The sequence below is a fragment of the Euprymna scolopes genome, chromosome 46, assembly GCF_053919585.1.
Source record: "Euprymna scolopes isolate OS-2025 chromosome 46, ASM5391958v1, whole genome shotgun sequence".
Lineage (NCBI taxonomy): Eukaryota > Metazoa > Mollusca > Cephalopoda > Sepiida > Sepiolidae > Euprymna > Euprymna scolopes.
The window spans coordinates 147,869,365-147,889,279 of NC_136527.1; the positions used below are offsets into that span (position 1 = coordinate 147,869,365).

The 19,915-nt window shown below is 35.3% G+C and overlaps 1 long non-coding RNA gene across 1 annotated transcript; it reads left to right on the top strand.

Annotated features, from left to right (window-relative positions):
* The first annotated feature begins 1,679 nt into the window (after window positions 1–1,679).
* Window positions 1,680–19,453, top strand: LOC145271464 (uncharacterized). The gene is made up of 2 exons (XR_013865888.1): window positions 1,680–3,014; window positions 19,234–19,453. It is a non-coding gene; the product is annotated as an uncharacterized LOC145271464 (long non-coding RNA).
* Window positions 19,454–19,915: the final 462 nt, after the last annotated feature.

The window sequence follows — 19,915 nt, forward strand, 5'->3', positions numbered from 1 at the left end:
TATATACAAACGAACCCCTTGAATATACATATATATTTAATTCAATGAAAAAAACTTCTAATAATTAGGTGATCTATGTATTAATTGTCTCCCTTGATTATATATATATATTATATCTATATATATAAATATATATTTTATATATATATATTTAGTTATATATATATATATATATATTTCAATAAAACAATAACTTCTAATAATTATGTGATCTATATAACTATTGTCTCCCTTGAACATATATATATAGACTATATATCTATATATAAAATATATATAGATTATATATATATATATATATAAATGTCTTCATTGCTCTATGTCTAATTGACCACTCTTATATAACTCTAGTTAAATCTTTATGTTTACTTATCCTGTCATAAAATAAACGTTTTATAATATCAGCTCTGTCTAGTTTTGAATACTATTTAAAGGGTATTTATTAAGTACAAACCTAAATAAAATGTCTTTATTGCTCTATGTCTCATTGAGCACTCTTATATAACTAGTTGAATCTTAATGTTTATTTATCCTGTAATAAAAAAAATACATATAAAAATTGAATATATATATATATATAAATATATATAAAAATATATCAATTAAAAAAATAACTTCTAATAATTATGTGATATATGTACAAATTGTCTCCCTTGAACATATATATATATATTATATATATTTATTTCAATAAAAAAATAACTTCTAATAATTATGTGATCTATATATAAATTGTCTCCCTTAAATATAGGTTTATATATATATATATATATACATATATATATATTTCAATAAAAAAAATATGTTCTAATAATTATGTGATCTGTATACTAATTGTCTCATTGAATATATACATATATATATATATATATTTCAATAAAAAATTTCTTCTAATAATTATGTGATGTATATACAAATTGTCTCCCTTTGTTTAGCACTATTTAAAGTGTAATTATTAAATAAAAATCTAAATACAATGTCCTTATTGCTCTATGTCTTATTGAGCACTCTTATATAAATCTAGTTCAATCTTAATGTTTATTTATCCTGTAATAAAATAAACGTTTTATAATATCAGCTCTGTCTAGTTTTGAGCACTATTTTAAAGGGTTATTATTAAGTCAAAATGTAAATAACATGACTTTATTGCTCTATGTCTCATTGATGGAATTGAAATAAAAAAAAATATATATATATATATATTTACTTCAATTAAAAAAGACTTCCATTAATTATGTGATCTATATATAAATTGTCTCCCTTGTATATATATATATATATATATATATATATATATATATATATTTCCTTAAAAAAATCACTTCTGATTATTATGTCATCTATATACAAATTGTCTCCCGTGAATATATATATATATATATATATATATATTTTTTTTTTTTTTTCAATAAAAAAAAACTTCTAATAATTATGTGATCTATATACAAATTGTCTCCCTTGAATATATATACAAAATAACTTCTAATCATTATGTGATGTATATATACATTGTCTCCCTTGAATAGATATAGATTATATATATATATATATATATGTATTTCAATTAAAAAAATAACTTCTAATTATGTCATCTATATACAAATTGTCTCCCTTGAATATATATATATATATATATATATATATATATATATATATATGTATTTCAAGTAAAAAAATAACTTCTAATAATTATGTGATCTATATATATACCAATGATGCTTGCATGTGCTCCATAGTTTTATATAGCTGTGTAGTAAGTTTAAAAATTGCTTTGTTTAATTATACAAGACGATTTTACTTTAAGAGTGCTCAATGCATTTAAAGAGCTTTGTAGTAAGAGTTGGAAACATTTTTGCAATTATTTTAGACAAATCTACTTCCAGAGTGCTCAATATATTAGTAGAGCTAAATAAAACATTTGAGAAACAGATATGGCATTTCAACTGCATAAATTTATTTTGACAGAGTACAATACATTAGTAGAGCTAAATATACACTTCCAAAAACATGTATGGCAATTCAGCTACACAAATATACTTAAGAGTGCTCAATAGATTAGTAGACGAAAGCATAAAATTCAGAAAACATGAGGAGCTCTGCAGTATGTTTTGAAAACCTAAATGTCAATACATAAGTATAGATATACTGTAAGTTTTTAATATATATATATATATATATATATATATATATATATATATATATATATATATGACAAGTATTTGAAACAAGTTTCCTATTTGTGTGCCTAATATATTTGAGAGCTCTATGGTAACTTTATAAAACATATTTCAAAATTATGTTAGATAAATTGTCTTTGAGAGTGCTCATTTAATTAAGTAGAGTTCTGCATTAGTTTTGGGGTATGGTTCTCACTTTATTAGGGCAATAACTTGGACACATTATACTATGGACAAATCCATTGAGGACAACCAAAGGTAACCTGTTTTTTTCGACTCTGCTGAATAAGACTCATCCGTCTTGGTTCACTCTTGGGACATTAAAACAAAAAAGGTGAAGAATTAAAAAAAGAATGCAAAAATGTAAATGTCTTTGCAACTCATTCATTTTCACTTTCATAACACAAAAACATCTGTAAAAACTTGATAAAAGAATGCACAAACAATAAAATACAAATTTGCTGTCTTGGAATCTGAATTCAGTAGAAACATCCCCTACTGAAATTCCTGCACACCTCAAAAAAAAAAAAAAAAAAAGATTCCTTCCCAATGCAATACTTTTCAAGCAATTACAGTGTCAGACTTGGTACTGCAATGACTCTGTAAACTGAAAAAATATACATAATAAAAAATGTTAAGCAAAATTGATTCATGTTAACACCTCTCCCAAGACCACAGATTAACTACAAAAATACTTGATAAAACAAGACACAATTACAAATGTGTATGAAAAAAATTAAAATAAAAAAAATGAAAAAAATCAACCAAGCAATTGCTCATGATTTTCTGGTGTTTGATGGAATGTGAGTAGGCATACAGCCTGGATAATTTTCCAAGGTAAGTGATGATATTCATCATTATTGTCTTTTTGGATTAGTTAAGATATATCTCATAACTATAATTGTTTTATGTATATATTTATATGTCTAGATGTTATGTCTGCTATTTGCATGTTCCCTATAGAAAAAAAGCTACATAAAATCTACAAGTGTATTCTGATGTAAAATTAACTAGTAAATACAATGCTTGTGTTCCTGATATACCAACTATTTCTTATTAGCATATAAGTTGAATCATGAAATGTATCTCCCTTGCCTGTCTCTCTTTATACCTCTGTATTTATCTAGATCTGTCTATCTCTCTTTTCTTATTCTATATCCCTATTCCTCGCCTTGCTATCCACTATGTGTGAACTTATAAATTTCAACATGTCTAGATTGATAAGCTTCTCATTTACCGGTACCTAACTCCCGTTTTGAAGTTAGAAGTTTTAACTTGATTACACGTTTATATGCCAAGGCATCGATGAGGCACATCCAGACGCCAACCTATACGGTGCAGAGAAAGGACAGAAAAAAAAACTAAGTCCCGATGTGCCTAGCAGATCAGAAGGCATTTTGCTACGCCTACATGCACCCAACATGGCAGTAGGCGTCGATCGGGCACTTCCAGACACTTATTTACACTGTTTGGAACTTATAAATTTAAATTGAATACTCGTGGACATGTGTTGGTCTAGTAGTTCCTCATCTACCTATACCTACGTCCACCCCTGTAAGGACTTAGAAATTTTCATTTGAATACACGTTGACTTGCCTTGGTCTATAAGATTTTCATCTACCTATACCTACATCCCCTCTTGTTTGGACTTAGAAATTTTCAATTGAATACACGCTGAGATGCCTCGGTCTATAGGATTCTCATCTACCTATACCTACATCCCTTCTTGTTTGGACTTGAATACAATCTGAGATGCTTCGGTCTTACGGATTATCATCTATCTATAACTACATGCCCTGTTGTTTGGACTTAGAAATTATCAATTGAATAAACGTTGACTTGCCTTAGTCTATAGAATTGCAATCTATCTATACCTACATCCCCTCTTGTTTGGACTTGGAATTTTTTCAATTGAATACACGCTGAGATGCCTTGGTCTATAAGATTGCACTCTATCAATACCTACATCCCCTCTTGTTTGGACTTAGAAATTTTTCACTTGAATACACGCTGAGATGCCTTGGTCTATAAGATTGTCACCTATCTATACCTACATCCCCTTTGTTTGGACTTAGAAATTTTTCAATTTAAAACACGCTGAGATGCACTGGTCTATAAGATTGTAACCTATCTATACCTACATCCCCTCTTGTTTGGACTTAGAAATTTTTCAATTGAATACACGCTGAGATGCCTTGGTCTAGAGGATTGTCACCTATCTATACCTACATCCCCTTTGTTTGGACTTAGAAATTTTTCAATTGAATACACGCTGAGATGCACTGGTCTATAAGATTGTCACCTATCTATACCTACATCCCCTTTGTTTGGACTTAGAAATCTTTCAATTCAATACACGCTGAGATGCCTTGGTCTATAAGATTGTCACCTATCTATACCTACATCCCCTCTTGTTTGGACTTAGAAATTTTCCAATTGAATACACGCTGAGATGCCTTGGTCTATAAGATTGTCACCTATCTATACCTACATCCCCTCTTGTTTGGACTTAGAAATTTTTCACTTGAATACACGCTGAGATGCCTTGGTCTATAAGATTGTCACCTATCTATACCTACATCCCCTCTTGTTTGGACTTAGAAATTTTTCAATTGAATACACGCTGACATGCCCTGGTCTATAAGATTGTCACCTATCTATACCTACATCCCCTCTTGTTTGGACTTAGAAATTTTTCAATTGAATACACGCTGAGATGACTTGGTCTATAAGATTGTCACCTATCTATACCTACATCCCCTCTTGTTTGGACTTAGAAATTTTTCAATTGAATACACGCTGAGATGCCTAGGTCTATAAGATTGTCACCTATCTATACCTACATCCCCTCTTGTTTGGACTTAGAAATTTTTCAATTGAATACACGCTGAGATGCCTAGGTCTATAAGATTGTCACCTATCTATACCTACATCCCCTCTTGTTTGGACTTAGAAATTTTTCAATTGAATACACGCTGAGATGCCTAGGTCTATAAGATTGTCACCTCTCGATACCTACATCCCCTCTTGTTTGGACTTAGAAATTTTTCAATTGAATACACGCTGAGATGCCTAGGTCTATAAGATTGTCACCTCTCGATACCTACATCCCCTCTTGTTTGGACTTAGAAATTTTTCAATTGAATACACGCTGAGATGCCTAGGTCTATAAGATTGTCACCTATCTATACCTACATCCCCTCTTGTTTGGACTTAGAAATTTTTCAATTGAATACACGCTGAGATGCCTAGGTCTATAAGATTGTCACCTCTCGATACCTACATCCCCTCTTGTTTGGACTTAGAAATTTTTCAATTGAATACACGCTGAGATGCCTAGGTCTATAAGATTGTCACCTCTCGATACCTACATCCCCTCTTGTTTGGACTTAGAAATTTTTCAATTGAATACACGCTGAGATGCCTAGGTCTATAAGATTGTCACCTCTCGATACCTACATCCCCTCTTGTTTGGACTTAGAAATTTTTCAATTGAATACACGCTGAGATGCCTAGGTCTATAAGATTGTCACCTATCTATACCTACATCCCCTCTTGTTTGGACTTAGAAATTTTTCAATTGAATACACGCTGAGATGCCTAGGTCTATAAGATTGTCACCTCTCGATACCTACATCCCCTCTTGTTTGGACTTAGAAATTTTTCAATTGAATACACGCTGAGATGCCTAGGTCTATAAGATTGTCACCTATCTATACCTACATCCCCTCTTGTTTGGACTTAGAAATTTTTCAATTGAATACACGCTGAGATGCCTAGGTCTATAAGATTGTCACCTATCTATACCTACATCCCCTCTTGTTTGGACTTAGAAATTTTTCAATTGAATACACGCTGAGATGCCTAGGTCTATAAGATTGTCACCTCTCGATACCTACATCCCCTCTTGTTTGGACTTAGAAATTTTTCAATTGAATACACGCTGAGATGCCTAGGTCTATAAGATTGTCACCTATCTATACCTACATCCCCTCTTGTTTGGACTTAGAAATTTTTCAATTGAATACACGCTGAGATGCCTAGGTCTATAAGATTGTCACCTCTCGATACCTACATCCCTCTTGTTTGGACTTAGAAATTTTTCAATTGAATACACGCTGAGATGCCTAGGTCTATAAGATTGTCACCTATCTATACCTACATCCCCTCTTGTTTGGACTTAGAAATTTTTCACTTGAATACACGCTGAGATGCCTAGGTCTATAAGATTGTCACCTCTCGATACCTACATCCCCTCTTGTTTGGACTTAGAAATTTTTCAATTGAATACACGCTGAGATGCCTAGGTCTATAAGATTGTCACCTCTCGATACCTACATCCCCTCTTGTTTGGACTTAGAAATTTTTCAATTGAATACACGCTGAGATGCCTAGGTCTATAAGATTGTCACCTATCTATACCTACATCCCCTCTTGTTTGGACTTAGAAATTTTTCAATTGAATACACGCTGAGATGCCTAGGTCTATAAGATTGTCACCTCTCGATACCTACATCCCCTCTTGTTTGGACTTAGAAATTTTTCAATTGAATACACGCTGAGATGCCTTGGTCTATAAGATTGTCACCTATCTATACCTACATCCCCTCTTGATTTGACTTAGAAATTTTTCAATTGAATACACGCTGAGATGACTTGGTCTATAAGATTGTCACCTCTCGATACCTACATCCCCTCTTGTTTGGACTTAGAAATTTTTCAATTGAATACACGCTGAGATGCCTAGGTCTATAAGATTGTCACCTCTCGATACCTACATCCCCTCTTGTTTGGACTTAGAAATTTTTCAATTGAATACACGCTGAGATGCCTAGGTCTATAAGATTGTCACCTATCTATACCTACATCCCCTCTTGTTTGGACTTAGAAATTTTTCAATTGAATACACGCTGAGATGCCTAGGTCTATAAGATTGTCACCTCTCGATACCTACATCCCCTCTTGTTTGGACTTAGAAATTTTTCAATTGAATACACGCTGAGATGCCTAGGTCTATAAGATTGTCACCTATCTATACCTACATCCCCTCTTGTTTGGACTTAGAAATTTTTCAATTGAATACACGCTGAGATGCCTAGGTCTATAAGATTGTCACCTCTCGATACCTACATCCCCTTTGTTTGGACTTAGAAATTTTTCAATTGAATACACGCTGAGATGCCTAGGTCTATAAGATTGTCACCTATCTATACCTACATCCCCTCTTGTTTGGACTTAGAAATTTTTCAATTGAATACACGCTGAGATGCCTAGGTCTATAAGATTGTCACCTCTCGATACCTACATCCCCTCTTGTTTGGACTTAGAAATTTTTCAATTGAATACACGCTGAGATGCCTAGGTCTATAAGATTGTCACCTCTCGATACCTACATCCCCTCTTGTTTGGACTTAGAAATTTTTCAATTGAATACACGCTGAGATGCCTAGGTCTATAAGATTGTCACCTATCTATACCTACATCCCCTCTTGTTTGGACTTAGAAATTTTTCAATTGAATACACGCTGAGATGCCTAGGTCTATAAGATTGTCACCTATCTATACCTACATCCCCTCTTGTTTGGACTTAGAAATTTTTCAATTGAATACACGCTGAGATGCCTAGGTCTATAAGATTGTCACCTCTCGATACCTACATCCCCTCTTGTTTGGACTTAGAAATTTTTCAATTGAATACACGCTGAGATGCCTAGGTCTATAAGATTGTCACCTATCTATACCTACATCCCCTCTTGTTTGGACTTAGAAATTTTTCAATTGAATACACGCTGAGATGCCTAGGTCTATAAGATTGTCACCTCTCGATACCTACATCCCTCTTGTTTGGACTTAGAAATTTTTCAATTGAATACACGCTGAGATGCCTAGGTCTATAAGATTGTCACCTATCTATACCTACATCCCCTCTTGTTTGGACTTAGAAATTTTTCACTTGAATACACGCTGAGATGCCTAGGTCTATAAGATTGTCACCTCTCGATACCTACATCCCCTCTTGTTTGGACTTAGAAATTTTTCAATTGAATACACGCTGAGATGCCTAGGTCTATAAGATTGTCACCTCTCGATACCTACATCCCCTCTTGTTTGGACTTAGAAATTTTTCAATTGAATACACGCTGAGATGCCTAGGTCTATAAGATTGTCACCTATCTATACCTACATCCCCTCTTGTTTGGACTTAGAAATTTTTCAATTGAATACACGCTGAGATGCCTAGGTCTATAAGATTGTCACCTCTCGATACCTACATCCCCTCTTGTTTGGACTTAGAAATTTTTCAATTGAATACACGCTGAGATGCCTTGGTCTATAAGATTGTCACCTATCTATACCTACATCCCCTCTTGATTTGACTTAGAAATTTTTCAATTGAATACACGCTGAGATGACTTGGTCTATAAGATTGTCACCTCTCGATACCTACATCCCCTCTTGTTTGGACTTAGAAATTTTTCAATTGAATACACGCTGAGATGCCTAGGTCTATAAGATTGTCACCTCTCGATACCTACATCCCCTCTTGTTTGGACTTAGAAATTTTTCAATTGAATACACGCTGAGATGCCTAGGTCTATAAGATTGTCACCTATCTATACCTACATCCCCTCTTGTTTGGACTTAGAAATTTTTCAATTGAATACACGCTGAGATGCCTAGGTCTATAAGATTGTCACCTCTCGATACCTACATCCCCTCTTGTTTGGACTTAGAAATTTTTCAATTGAATACACGCTGAGATGCCTAGGTCTATAAGATTGTCACCTATCTATACCTACATCCCCTCTTGTTTGGACTTAGAAATTTTTCAATTGAATACACGCTGAGATGCCTAGGTCTATAAGATTGTCACCTCTCGATACCTACATCCCCTTTGTTTGGACTTAGAAATTTTTCAATTGAATACACGCTGAGATGCCTAGGTCTATAAGATTGTCACCTATCTATACCTACATCCCCTCTTGTTTGGACTTAGAAATTTTTCAATTGAATACACGCTGAGATGCCTAGGTCTATAAGATTGTCACCTCTCGATACCTACATCCCCTCTTGTTTGGACTTAGAAATTTTTCAATTGAATACACGCTGAGATGCCTAGGTCTATAAGATTGTCACCTCTCGATACCTACATCCCCTCTTGTTTGGACTTAGAAATTTTTCAATTGAATACACGCTGAGATGCCTAGGTCTATAAGATTGTCACCTATCTATACCTACATCCCCTCTTGTTTGGACTTAGAAATTTTTCAATTGAATACACGCTGAGATGCCTAGGTCTATAAGATTGTCACCTCTCGATACCTACATCCCCTCTTGTTTGGACTTAGAAATTTTTCAATTGAATACACGCTGAGATGCCTAGGTCTATAAGATTGTCACCTCTCGATACCTACATCCCCTCTTGTTTGGACTTAGAAATTTTTCAATTGAATACACGCTGAGATGCCTAGGTCTATAAGATTGTCACCTCTCGATACCTACATCCCCTCTTGTTTGGACTTAGAAATTTTTCAATTGAATACACGCTGAGATGCCTAGGTCTATAAGATTGTCACCTATCTATACCTACATCCCCTCTTGTTTGGACTTAGAAATTTTTCAATTGAATACACGCTGAGATGCCTAGGTCTATAAGATTGTCACCTCTCGATACCTACATCCCCTCTTGTTTGGACTTAGAAATTTTTCAATTGAATACACGCTGAGATGCCTAGGTCTATAAGATTGTCACCTATCTATACCTACATCCCCTCTTGTTTGGACTTAGAAATTTTTCAATTGAATACACGCTGAGATGCCTAGGTCTATAAGATTGTCACCTATCTATACCTACATCCCCTCTTGTTTGGACTTAGAAATTTTTCAATTGAATACACGCTGAGATGCCTAGGTCTATAAGATTGTCACCTCTCGATACCTACATCCCCTCTTGTTTGGACTTAGAAATTTTTCAATTGAATACACGCTGAGATGCCTAGGTCTATAAGATTGTCACCTATCTATACCTACATCCCCTCTTGTTTGGACTTAGAAATTTTTCAATTGAATACACGCTGAGATGCCTAGGTCTATAAGATTGTCACCTCTCGATACCTACATCCCTCTTGTTTGGACTTAGAAATTTTTCAATTGAATACACGCTGAGATGCCTAGGTCTATAAGATTGTCACCTATCTATACCTACATCCCCTCTTGTTTGGACTTAGAAATTTTTCACTTGAATACACGCTGAGATGCCTAGGTCTATAAGATTGTCACCTCTCGATACCTACATCCCCTCTTGTTTGGACTTAGAAATTTTTCAATTGAATACACGCTGAGATGCCTAGGTCTATAAGATTGTCACCTCTCGATACCTACATCCCCTCTTGTTTGGACTTAGAAATTTTTCAATTGAATACACGCTGAGATGCCTAGGTCTATAAGATTGTCACCTATCTATACCTACATCCCCTCTTGTTTGGACTTAGAAATTTTTCAATTGAATACACGCTGAGATGCCTAGGTCTATAAGATTGTCACCTCTCGATACCTACATCCCCTCTTGTTTGGACTTAGAAATTTTTCAATTGAATACACGCTGAGATGCCTTGGTCTATAAGATTGTCACCTATCTATACCTACATCCCCTCTTGATTTGACTTAGAAATTTTTCAATTGAATACACGCTGAGATGACTTGGTCTATAAGATTGTCACCTCTCGATACCTACATCCCCTCTTGTTTGGACTTAGAAATTTTTCAATTGAATACACGCTGAGATGCCTAGGTCTATAAGATTGTCACCTCTCGATACCTACATCCCCTCTTGTTTGGACTTAGAAATTTTTCAATTGAATACACGCTGAGATGCCTAGGTCTATAAGATTGTCACCTATCTATACCTACATCCCCTCTTGTTTGGACTTAGAAATTTTTCAATTGAATACACGCTGAGATGCCTAGGTCTATAAGATTGTCACCTCTCGATACCTACATCCCCTCTTGTTTGGACTTAGAAATTTTTCAATTGAATACACGCTGAGATGCCTAGGTCTATAAGATTGTCACCTATCTATACCTACATCCCCTCTTGTTTGGACTTAGAAATTTTTCAATTGAATACACGCTGAGATGCCTAGGTCTATAAGATTGTCACCTCTCGATACCTACATCCCCTTTGTTTGGACTTAGAAATTTTTCAATTGAATACACGCTGAGATGCCTAGGTCTATAAGATTGTCACCTATCTATACCTACATCCCCTCTTGTTTGGACTTAGAAATTTTTCAATTGAATACACGCTGAGATGCCTAGGTCTATAAGATTGTCACCTATCTATACCTACATCCCCTCTTGTTTGGACTTAGAAATTTTTCAATTGAATACACGCTGAGATGCCTAGGTCTATAAGATTGTCACCTCTCGATACCTACATCCCCTCTTGTTTGGACTTAGAAATTTTTCAATTGAATACACGCTGAGATGCCTAGGTCTATAAGATTGTCACCTATCTATACCTACATCCCCTCTTGTTTGGACTTAGAAATTTTTCAATTGAATACACGCTGAGATGCCTAGGTCTATAAGATTGTCACCTCTCGATACCTACATCCCTCTTGTTTGGACTTAGAAATTTTTCAATTGAATACACGCTGAGATGCCTAGGTCTATAAGATTGTCACCTATCTATACCTACATCCCCTCTTGTTTGGACTTAGAAATTTTTCACTTGAATACACGCTGAGATGCCTAGGTCTATAAGATTGTCACCTCTCGATACCTACATCCCCTCTTGTTTGGACTTAGAAATTTTTCAATTGAATACACGCTGAGATGCCTAGGTCTATAAGATTGTCACCTCTCGATACCTACATCCCCTCTTGTTTGGACTTAGAAATTTTTCAATTGAATACACGCTGAGATGCCTAGGTCTATAAGATTGTCACCTATCTATACCTACATCCCCTCTTGTTTGGACTTAGAAATTTTTCAATTGAATACACGCTGAGATGCCTAGGTCTATAAGATTGTCACCTCTCGATACCTACATCCCCTCTTGTTTGGACTTAGAAATTTTTCAATTGAATACACGCTGAGATGCCTTGGTCTATAAGATTGTCACCTATCTATACCTACATCCCCTCTTGATTTGACTTAGAAATTTTTCAATTGAATACACGCTGAGATGACTTGGTCTATAAGATTGTCACCTCTCGATACCTACATCCCCTCTTGTTTGGACTTAGAAATTTTTCAATTGAATACACGCTGAGATGCCTAGGTCTATAAGATTGTCACCTCTCGATACCTACATCCCCTCTTGTTTGGACTTAGAAATTTTTCAATTGAATACACGCTGAGATGCCTAGGTCTATAAGATTGTCACCTATCTATACCTACATCCCCTCTTGTTTGGACTTAGAAATTTTTCAATTGAATACACGCTGAGATGCCTAGGTCTATAAGATTGTCACCTCTCGATACCTACATCCCCTCTTGTTTGGACTTAGAAATTTTTCAATTGAATACACGCTGAGATGCCTAGGTCTATAAGATTGTCACCTATCTATACCTACATCCCCTCTTGTTTGGACTTAGAAATTTTTCAATTGAATACACGCTGAGATGCCTAGGTCTATAAGATTGTCACCTCTCGATACCTACATCCCCTTTGTTTGGACTTAGAAATTTTTCAATTTAATACACGCTGAGATGCACTGGTCTATAAGATTGTAACCTATCTATACCTACATCCCCTCTTGTTTGGACTTAGAAATTTTTCAATTGAATACACGCTGAGATGCCTTGGTCTAGAGGATTGTCACCTATCTATACCTACATCCCCTTTGTTTGGACTTAGAAATCTTTCAATTGAATACACGCTGAGATGCCTAGGTCTATAAGATTGTCACCTCTCGATACCTACATCCCCTCTTGTTTGGACTTAGAAATTTTTCAATTGAATACACGCTGAGATGCCTAGGTCTATAAGATTGTCACCTATCTATACCTACATCCCCTCTTGTTTGGACTTAGAAATTTTTCAATTGAATACACGCTGAGATGCCTAGGTCTATAAGATTGTCACCTATCTATACCTACATCCCCTCTTGTTTGGACTTAGAAATTTTTCAATTGAATACACGCTGAGATGCCTAGGTCTATAAGATTGTCACCTCTCGATACCTACATCCCCTCTTGTTTGGACTTAGAAATTTTTCAATTGAATACACGCTGAGATGCCTAGGTCTATAAGATTGTCACCTATCTATACCTACATCCCCTCTTGTTTGGACTTAGAAATTTTTCAATTGAATACACGCTGAGATGCCTAGGTCTATAAGATTGTCACCTCTCGATACCTACATCCCCTCTTGTTTGGACTTAGAAATTTTTCAATTGAATACACGCTGAGATGCCTAGGTCTATAAGATTGTCACCTATCTATACCTACATCCCCTCTTGTTTGGACTTAGAAATTTTTCAATTGAATACACGCTGAGATGCCTAGGTCTATAAGATTGTCACCTATCTATACCTACATCCCCTCTTGTTTGGACTTAGAAATTTTTCAATTGAATACACGCTGAGATGCCTAGGTCTATAAGATTGTCACCTATCTATACCTACATCCCCTCTTGTTTGGACTTAGAAATTTTTCAATTGAATACACGCTGAGATGCCTAGGTCTATAAGATTGTCACCTCTCGATACCTACATCCCCTCTTGTTTGGACTTAGAAATTTTTCAATTGAATACACGCTGAGATGCCTAGGTCTATAAGATTGTCACCTCTCGATACCTACATCCCCTCTTGTTTGGACTTAGAAATTTTTCAATTGAATACACGCTGAGATGCCTAGGTCTATAAGATTGTCACCTATCTATACCTACATCCCCTCTTGTTTGGACTTAGAAATTTTTCAATTGAATACACGCTGAGATGCCTAGGTCTATAAGATTGTCACCTATCTATACCTACATCCCCTCTTGTTTGGACTTAGAAATTTTTCAATTGAATACACGCTGAGATGCCTAGGTCTATAAGATTGTCACCTATCTATACCTACATCCCCTCTTGTTTGGACTTAGAAATTTTTCCAGTGAATACACGCTGAGATGCCTAGGTCTATAAGATTGTCACCTATCTATACCTACATCCCCTCTTGTTTGGACTTAGAAATTTTTCACTTGAATACACTCTGAGATGCCTTGGTCTATAAGATTGTCACCTATCTATACCTACATCCCCTCTTGTTTGGACTTAGAAATTTTTCAATTGAATACACGCTGAGATGCCTAGGTCTATAAGATTGTCACCTATCTATACCTACATCCCCTCTTGTTTGGACTTAGAAATTTTTCAATTGAATACACGCTGAGATGCCTAGGTCTATAAGATTGTCACCTATCTATACCTACATCCCCTCTTGTTTGGACTTAGAAATTTTTCAATTGAATACACGCTGAGATGCCTAGGTCTATAAGATTGTCACCTATCTATACCTACATCCCCTCTTGTTTGGACTTAGAAATTTTTCAATTGAATACACGCTGAGATGACTTGGTCTATAAGATTGTCACCTATCGATACCTACATCCCCTCTTGTTTGGACTTAGAAATTTTTCAATTGAATACACGCTGAGATGCCTTGGTCTATAAGATTGTCACCTATCTATACCTACATCCCCTCTTGTTTGGACTTAGAAATTTTTCAATTGAATACACGCTGAGATGCCTAGGTCTATAAGATTGTCACCTATCTATACCTACATCCCCTCTTGTTTGGACTTAGAAATTTTTCAATTGAATACACGCTGAGATGCCTAGGTCTATAAGATTGTCACCTATCTATACCTACATCCCCTCTTGTTTGGACTTAGAATTATTTCAATTGAATACACGTTGAGAAGGCTTGGTCTATAGGATTCTCACCTATCTATACCTACATCCCCTCTTGGTTGGACTTAGAATTTTTTAATTGAATACACGTTGAGAAGGCTTGGTCTATAGGATTCTCACCTATCTATACCTACATCCCCTCTTGTTTGGACTTAGAATTTTTCAATTGAATACACGTTGAGAAGGCTTGGTCTATAGGATTCTCATATATCTATACCTACATCCCCTCTTGTTTGGACTTAGAAATTTTCAATTGAATACACGTTGAGAAGGCTTTGTCTATAGGATTCTCAGCTATCTATACCTACATCCCCTCTTGTTTGGACTTAGAATTTTTCAATTGAATACACGTTGAGAAGGCTTGGTCTATAGGATTCTCACCTATCTATACCTACATCCCCTCTTGTTTGGACTTAGAAATTTTCAATTGAATACACGTTGCATTGCCTTGGTCTATAGGATTCTCATCTTCCTATACCTACATCCCCTCTTGTTTGGACTTAGAAATTTTCAATTAAATACAATCTGAGATGCCTTGGTTTATAGGATTCTCATCTACCTATACCTACATCAATTGCACTTAAGGCAACAGAGAGGATACTAAAAAGCGCTCTCGGTTGGTTTCAATAAAAAGCAGGGTAATGTTGGCAGCTGATTTCGCTGCCTTATATCCAGCATTATAATCTTCAAAGGAAGAAAATTTAATTAAAAAAAACGTTAAAAAAAACACACTAAAAAAGAGACGCAACTAAAAAAGATCATGGCAGAGTTAAAAGGGTTAAAGAAAAGAGTTTATTATACAATGAGAAAATGTTAAGAACACACACCGTGACTGCAACACGATAAGCTAGGGTTCAATTAGTGAAGAACCACCAGAGGCATTTAGTTACATGTACACATATTTAGAGGAACCCCATTCAGTGTATATACAACATACGCCATGTTGGTATCGCCATTATATAACAATATGGGTAGGAGAATACTAAACCACGAAAATGGTTTATTGTTAAGGTTTTATCAGAGACAATGGGCTTAGGAGAGAGAGAGAGAGAGAGAGAGAGAGAGAGAGAGAGAGAGAGGGAGAGAGAAAGAGAGAGAGAGAGAGAAAGAGAGAGAGAGAGAGAGGGAGAGAGAGAGAGATAGAGAGAGAGAGAGAGGGAGGGAGAGAGAGAGAGAGAGAGAGAGAGAGAGATAGAGAGATAGAGGGAGAGAGAGAGAGAGAGAGAGAGAGAGAGAGAGAGAGAATCTCCTGTGCGTGTGAATATCTATATATCTCACATGTAGTTCAAGTGTTAGCTCCAGGTTGTGGGCCCCTTGATTTGAAGTAAACTAAAACAAAAAAGAAATTTAGAACTTGAATGCCTACTAGACACTATCCTCGAGTGTCTAAGGTCTTGCTATACAGAGGTTTGTCAGAACAACCTGGCATGTGGATACTTTTCGTTTAATATGTGTAGGAGAATACTAAACTATATTAATGAAAATGGTTAATTGGGGAGAGGAAAATTATGTTCTCAATTTCTTTACTAAGTCGATGTTTGAGAGATAAATAATTTAAATGGCACATTCAAATATCTATGTATCTCTGGGCCCCTGGATTAAGTAGTTTTCTTGCATGGTAGAGGGAACCCACTTCCTTTGCACCACCCTTAGCAATGTCCTCACTGATTGCCGTGACTAAAAACGCCCTTCGTTCAAACTCCTCAGCTTAACCTTCACAGATAACATGAATTGGAACAAATATATTGAGGACCCGCTTGTCTGCTTCCCACCTGACTACAACTTGGACGTCTTCAAGTCCAACATAAACAAACTCCTGACAAACCGCCCCCTTAAGTAAGACACTCTATCAAAACCCCCAATACTAATGATTACTACAATACTATCTCATTGATTACTGTACACACAATAACCCTTATCCCTGAGTGGCCTTCGGGCCTTGATAAGTGGTGACCCCCATGTAAAAAAAGGACTTTGCTTTTCCGACGAATGGTGCACCTTCTTCAAGTGATGTTAACTCAATAGCACGAAGCTGGATACTCCACCAGACTAGATAAATTCTTGTCGTGGAATCCAGTAAGACCAAGAGACCAAAATAAAAGATATACTACAATGTATGAAAATGGTTAATTGAGGAGGGGAAAATTATGTTCTCAATTTCTTGACTAACTCAGTGTTTGAGAGATAAAGAACTTTAATAGAACATTCAAATATCTATGTATCTCATATAGAGTTCAAGTGTTAACTCCAGGTCGTGTGCTCTTTGATTTCTGAGAATTTTGACTGAAGTGAAATAAAACACAATCGAAAAGCCATATTCTTGCAGATTATGTGAATATTCGACTCCTCATAAATCAAGTTTAGTGATACATATGAAAAAAAAAAACGTAAAAGCTTTATTATTGTAAAATGTGTGCATAGGCTTGTTCAAAGAATTAGCATTTATTTCTATGATAGCTTCAAGCTAGACAATATTATATATTTATGGTTTTTTAAATCAGAGATTTACTTCTCCTAGAAAGGTTGCTTTCACCACGGCTTACAGGAGCCCTCTATACATGGTGCTAGTTGGCCGTTGACCCAGAAAAAGAGTTCATTCGCCCTTTGGAAGGTCTTGTTTTTAATCCTTCAGGGAGACTAGCCGCATTCCTCACCAAACAAGTCTGGTGGGGGAGCCAGTTTAGTCGCCGGTGAGCCGACCATGAGGCAGGTAGTACTGGGTTACATGGTACCAGTAGCATATGACATGACCTGACATACATACATACATTTAAACAGACAGGTGAGATTTATATTATAAATAACTGTTTTCTTTTCCTTCCAAAAAATAATTACGTGTGTGCTCTCTCAACATGAAAATTCATATTCATGAATTTTTAGCCTTTTCTTCAAGACACGCATAAACTGTCTAACACAGGAGGCAAATCCTTAACGTTGAAATAATTTGAATTACTTTTTCTCTTAAACAGGTTAATAAATGTTAGCATTTTATTCCAGTACAGCAATCTCGAGTTCTTTGTTGAATGTCGTTATTTTCCGAAGTTATTCACGCCTTTTAAACTTATATGGATGTGGATGTGACTCTGTAGAACCCTTCTGTAAGTTGGAGATTTTGTGAAGTTTACATTTAAAGGTCCCAGTTATATTCTACCGCTTTTGACGCATAGGGATCCCTGTACCTGCAACTCCGATCCCTATAATCGACAGATCCCGACTGCAGATTGCTTATCCTGCTAGGCCACATTTCCCACAAACTGTATGGTTTTCGAACTGATCCAACGTTTTAAAGTGATTAAAGCCACTAAAAACTTTTCCAGTTAGGTAGAAGAGTAACTAATCTTGCCATTGATAACATTTATTTGTTATATATTTGAATATTTTCGCCATTTTTTTTTTTGCACGTCTGTGTATTGTAATACAAACATCTTTTTACGATATGATAATAAGGTAGATACTATTATTTTTGCTTAAAGCGACATATTTAAAAATTCGAGCTGTTTACTACAGCTTAACAAGCACCACGAAAACTTGATAAACTCGTTGTAATATAGAAGACCGGTCATCTACATCGCTTCTTTCATCCCTCTCCTCTTAAGCTTCTCTCTTGGCATGCCAAACAAATACCTGAAAGTCCGTCTGATCTTGGCGGTGCTTAAAAGGCATTAAAAAAATGAAGATATTGGGAAAAAAATTATATTGTATGTACCCTTTATGGAATAAAGTTCTTATAATAAAAAAAATCGCTTAATATGATCATGTAGTTTGTTTTTTTACAGAGCATAATCAAATTTTAATGAGATAGATCGTATCATCGCTATCTTGTTTTCAGTGGACAATGAGGGGGAGCGCCAGGGGAGATAACTCCAATCATAGCTTAAAGATTGTCGAAATTTGATGGACAGAAAAAATACCTAGATAAATATTTTAGGTTTTTTTTTTTACTTGTTTTAAAGAGTTTCCACGTCCTTTTCATTTTTTTAAATAGAAAAAAAAGCTAAGTACTTGTGCAGTTTACTAAAGACAATAAAAAACGAAGATATTGAAAAAGAACTAAATAGTATGTATCCGTTATGGAATGAAATTCTCACTTTAAAAAAATTTCACTTAATTTTATCAAGTAGTTTTTATTTTTATTTTTATTTTTTTTAGAGAGGAAAATCAAATTTTTGTGAGATTGATTGTGTCGTCGCCATCTTGGATATTTCCACGGACGAATAAACAAGGTGCCTTTAACTGAAAAAAGGGTTAAAACAAAAGGACAGAGAAACGGGTTTGTATTACTGTACACATAGATTCGAAAAAGTTGTCAAAAAACAAATATATAACAAATAAATGTTATCAAAAGTTACTTTTCTACCCAACTGAATAATTTTTTAGCGTTTTTATTTAATGCAACATGTTTATTCAGCTCGAAAAACATACAGTGTTTACCGATGTAGTGGAAAATTAAAAATTGCGCCCGACTCTCTTGTTGACACGGCAAGTTTGGGAAAAGGAGTTATAAATAAAAAAAAAAACAGACAAAATACTGTTAGAAACTCGCTCAATATATGTTACTGTGACATATATTCGGTGGTTTTTAACAGTATTTTGTATATTTTTTTCATTTTTAACTCCTTTTCCCAAACCTACCGCGTGAAAGACATTGCCCCCTATGAGTGTCTTTTGCGTTAAAATGACTAAAATTGACACGTTTGTGCTTATTAAAAAAATTGATGCCTTGGATTTTTATAAAACTTTCTGAAAACTTTTAACTAACTGATTTCTATATAATTTTGTTTGTCTATACTTCGTGATAACTCTTGGGCGTGCCCTAGAGGCTCTTTTAGGG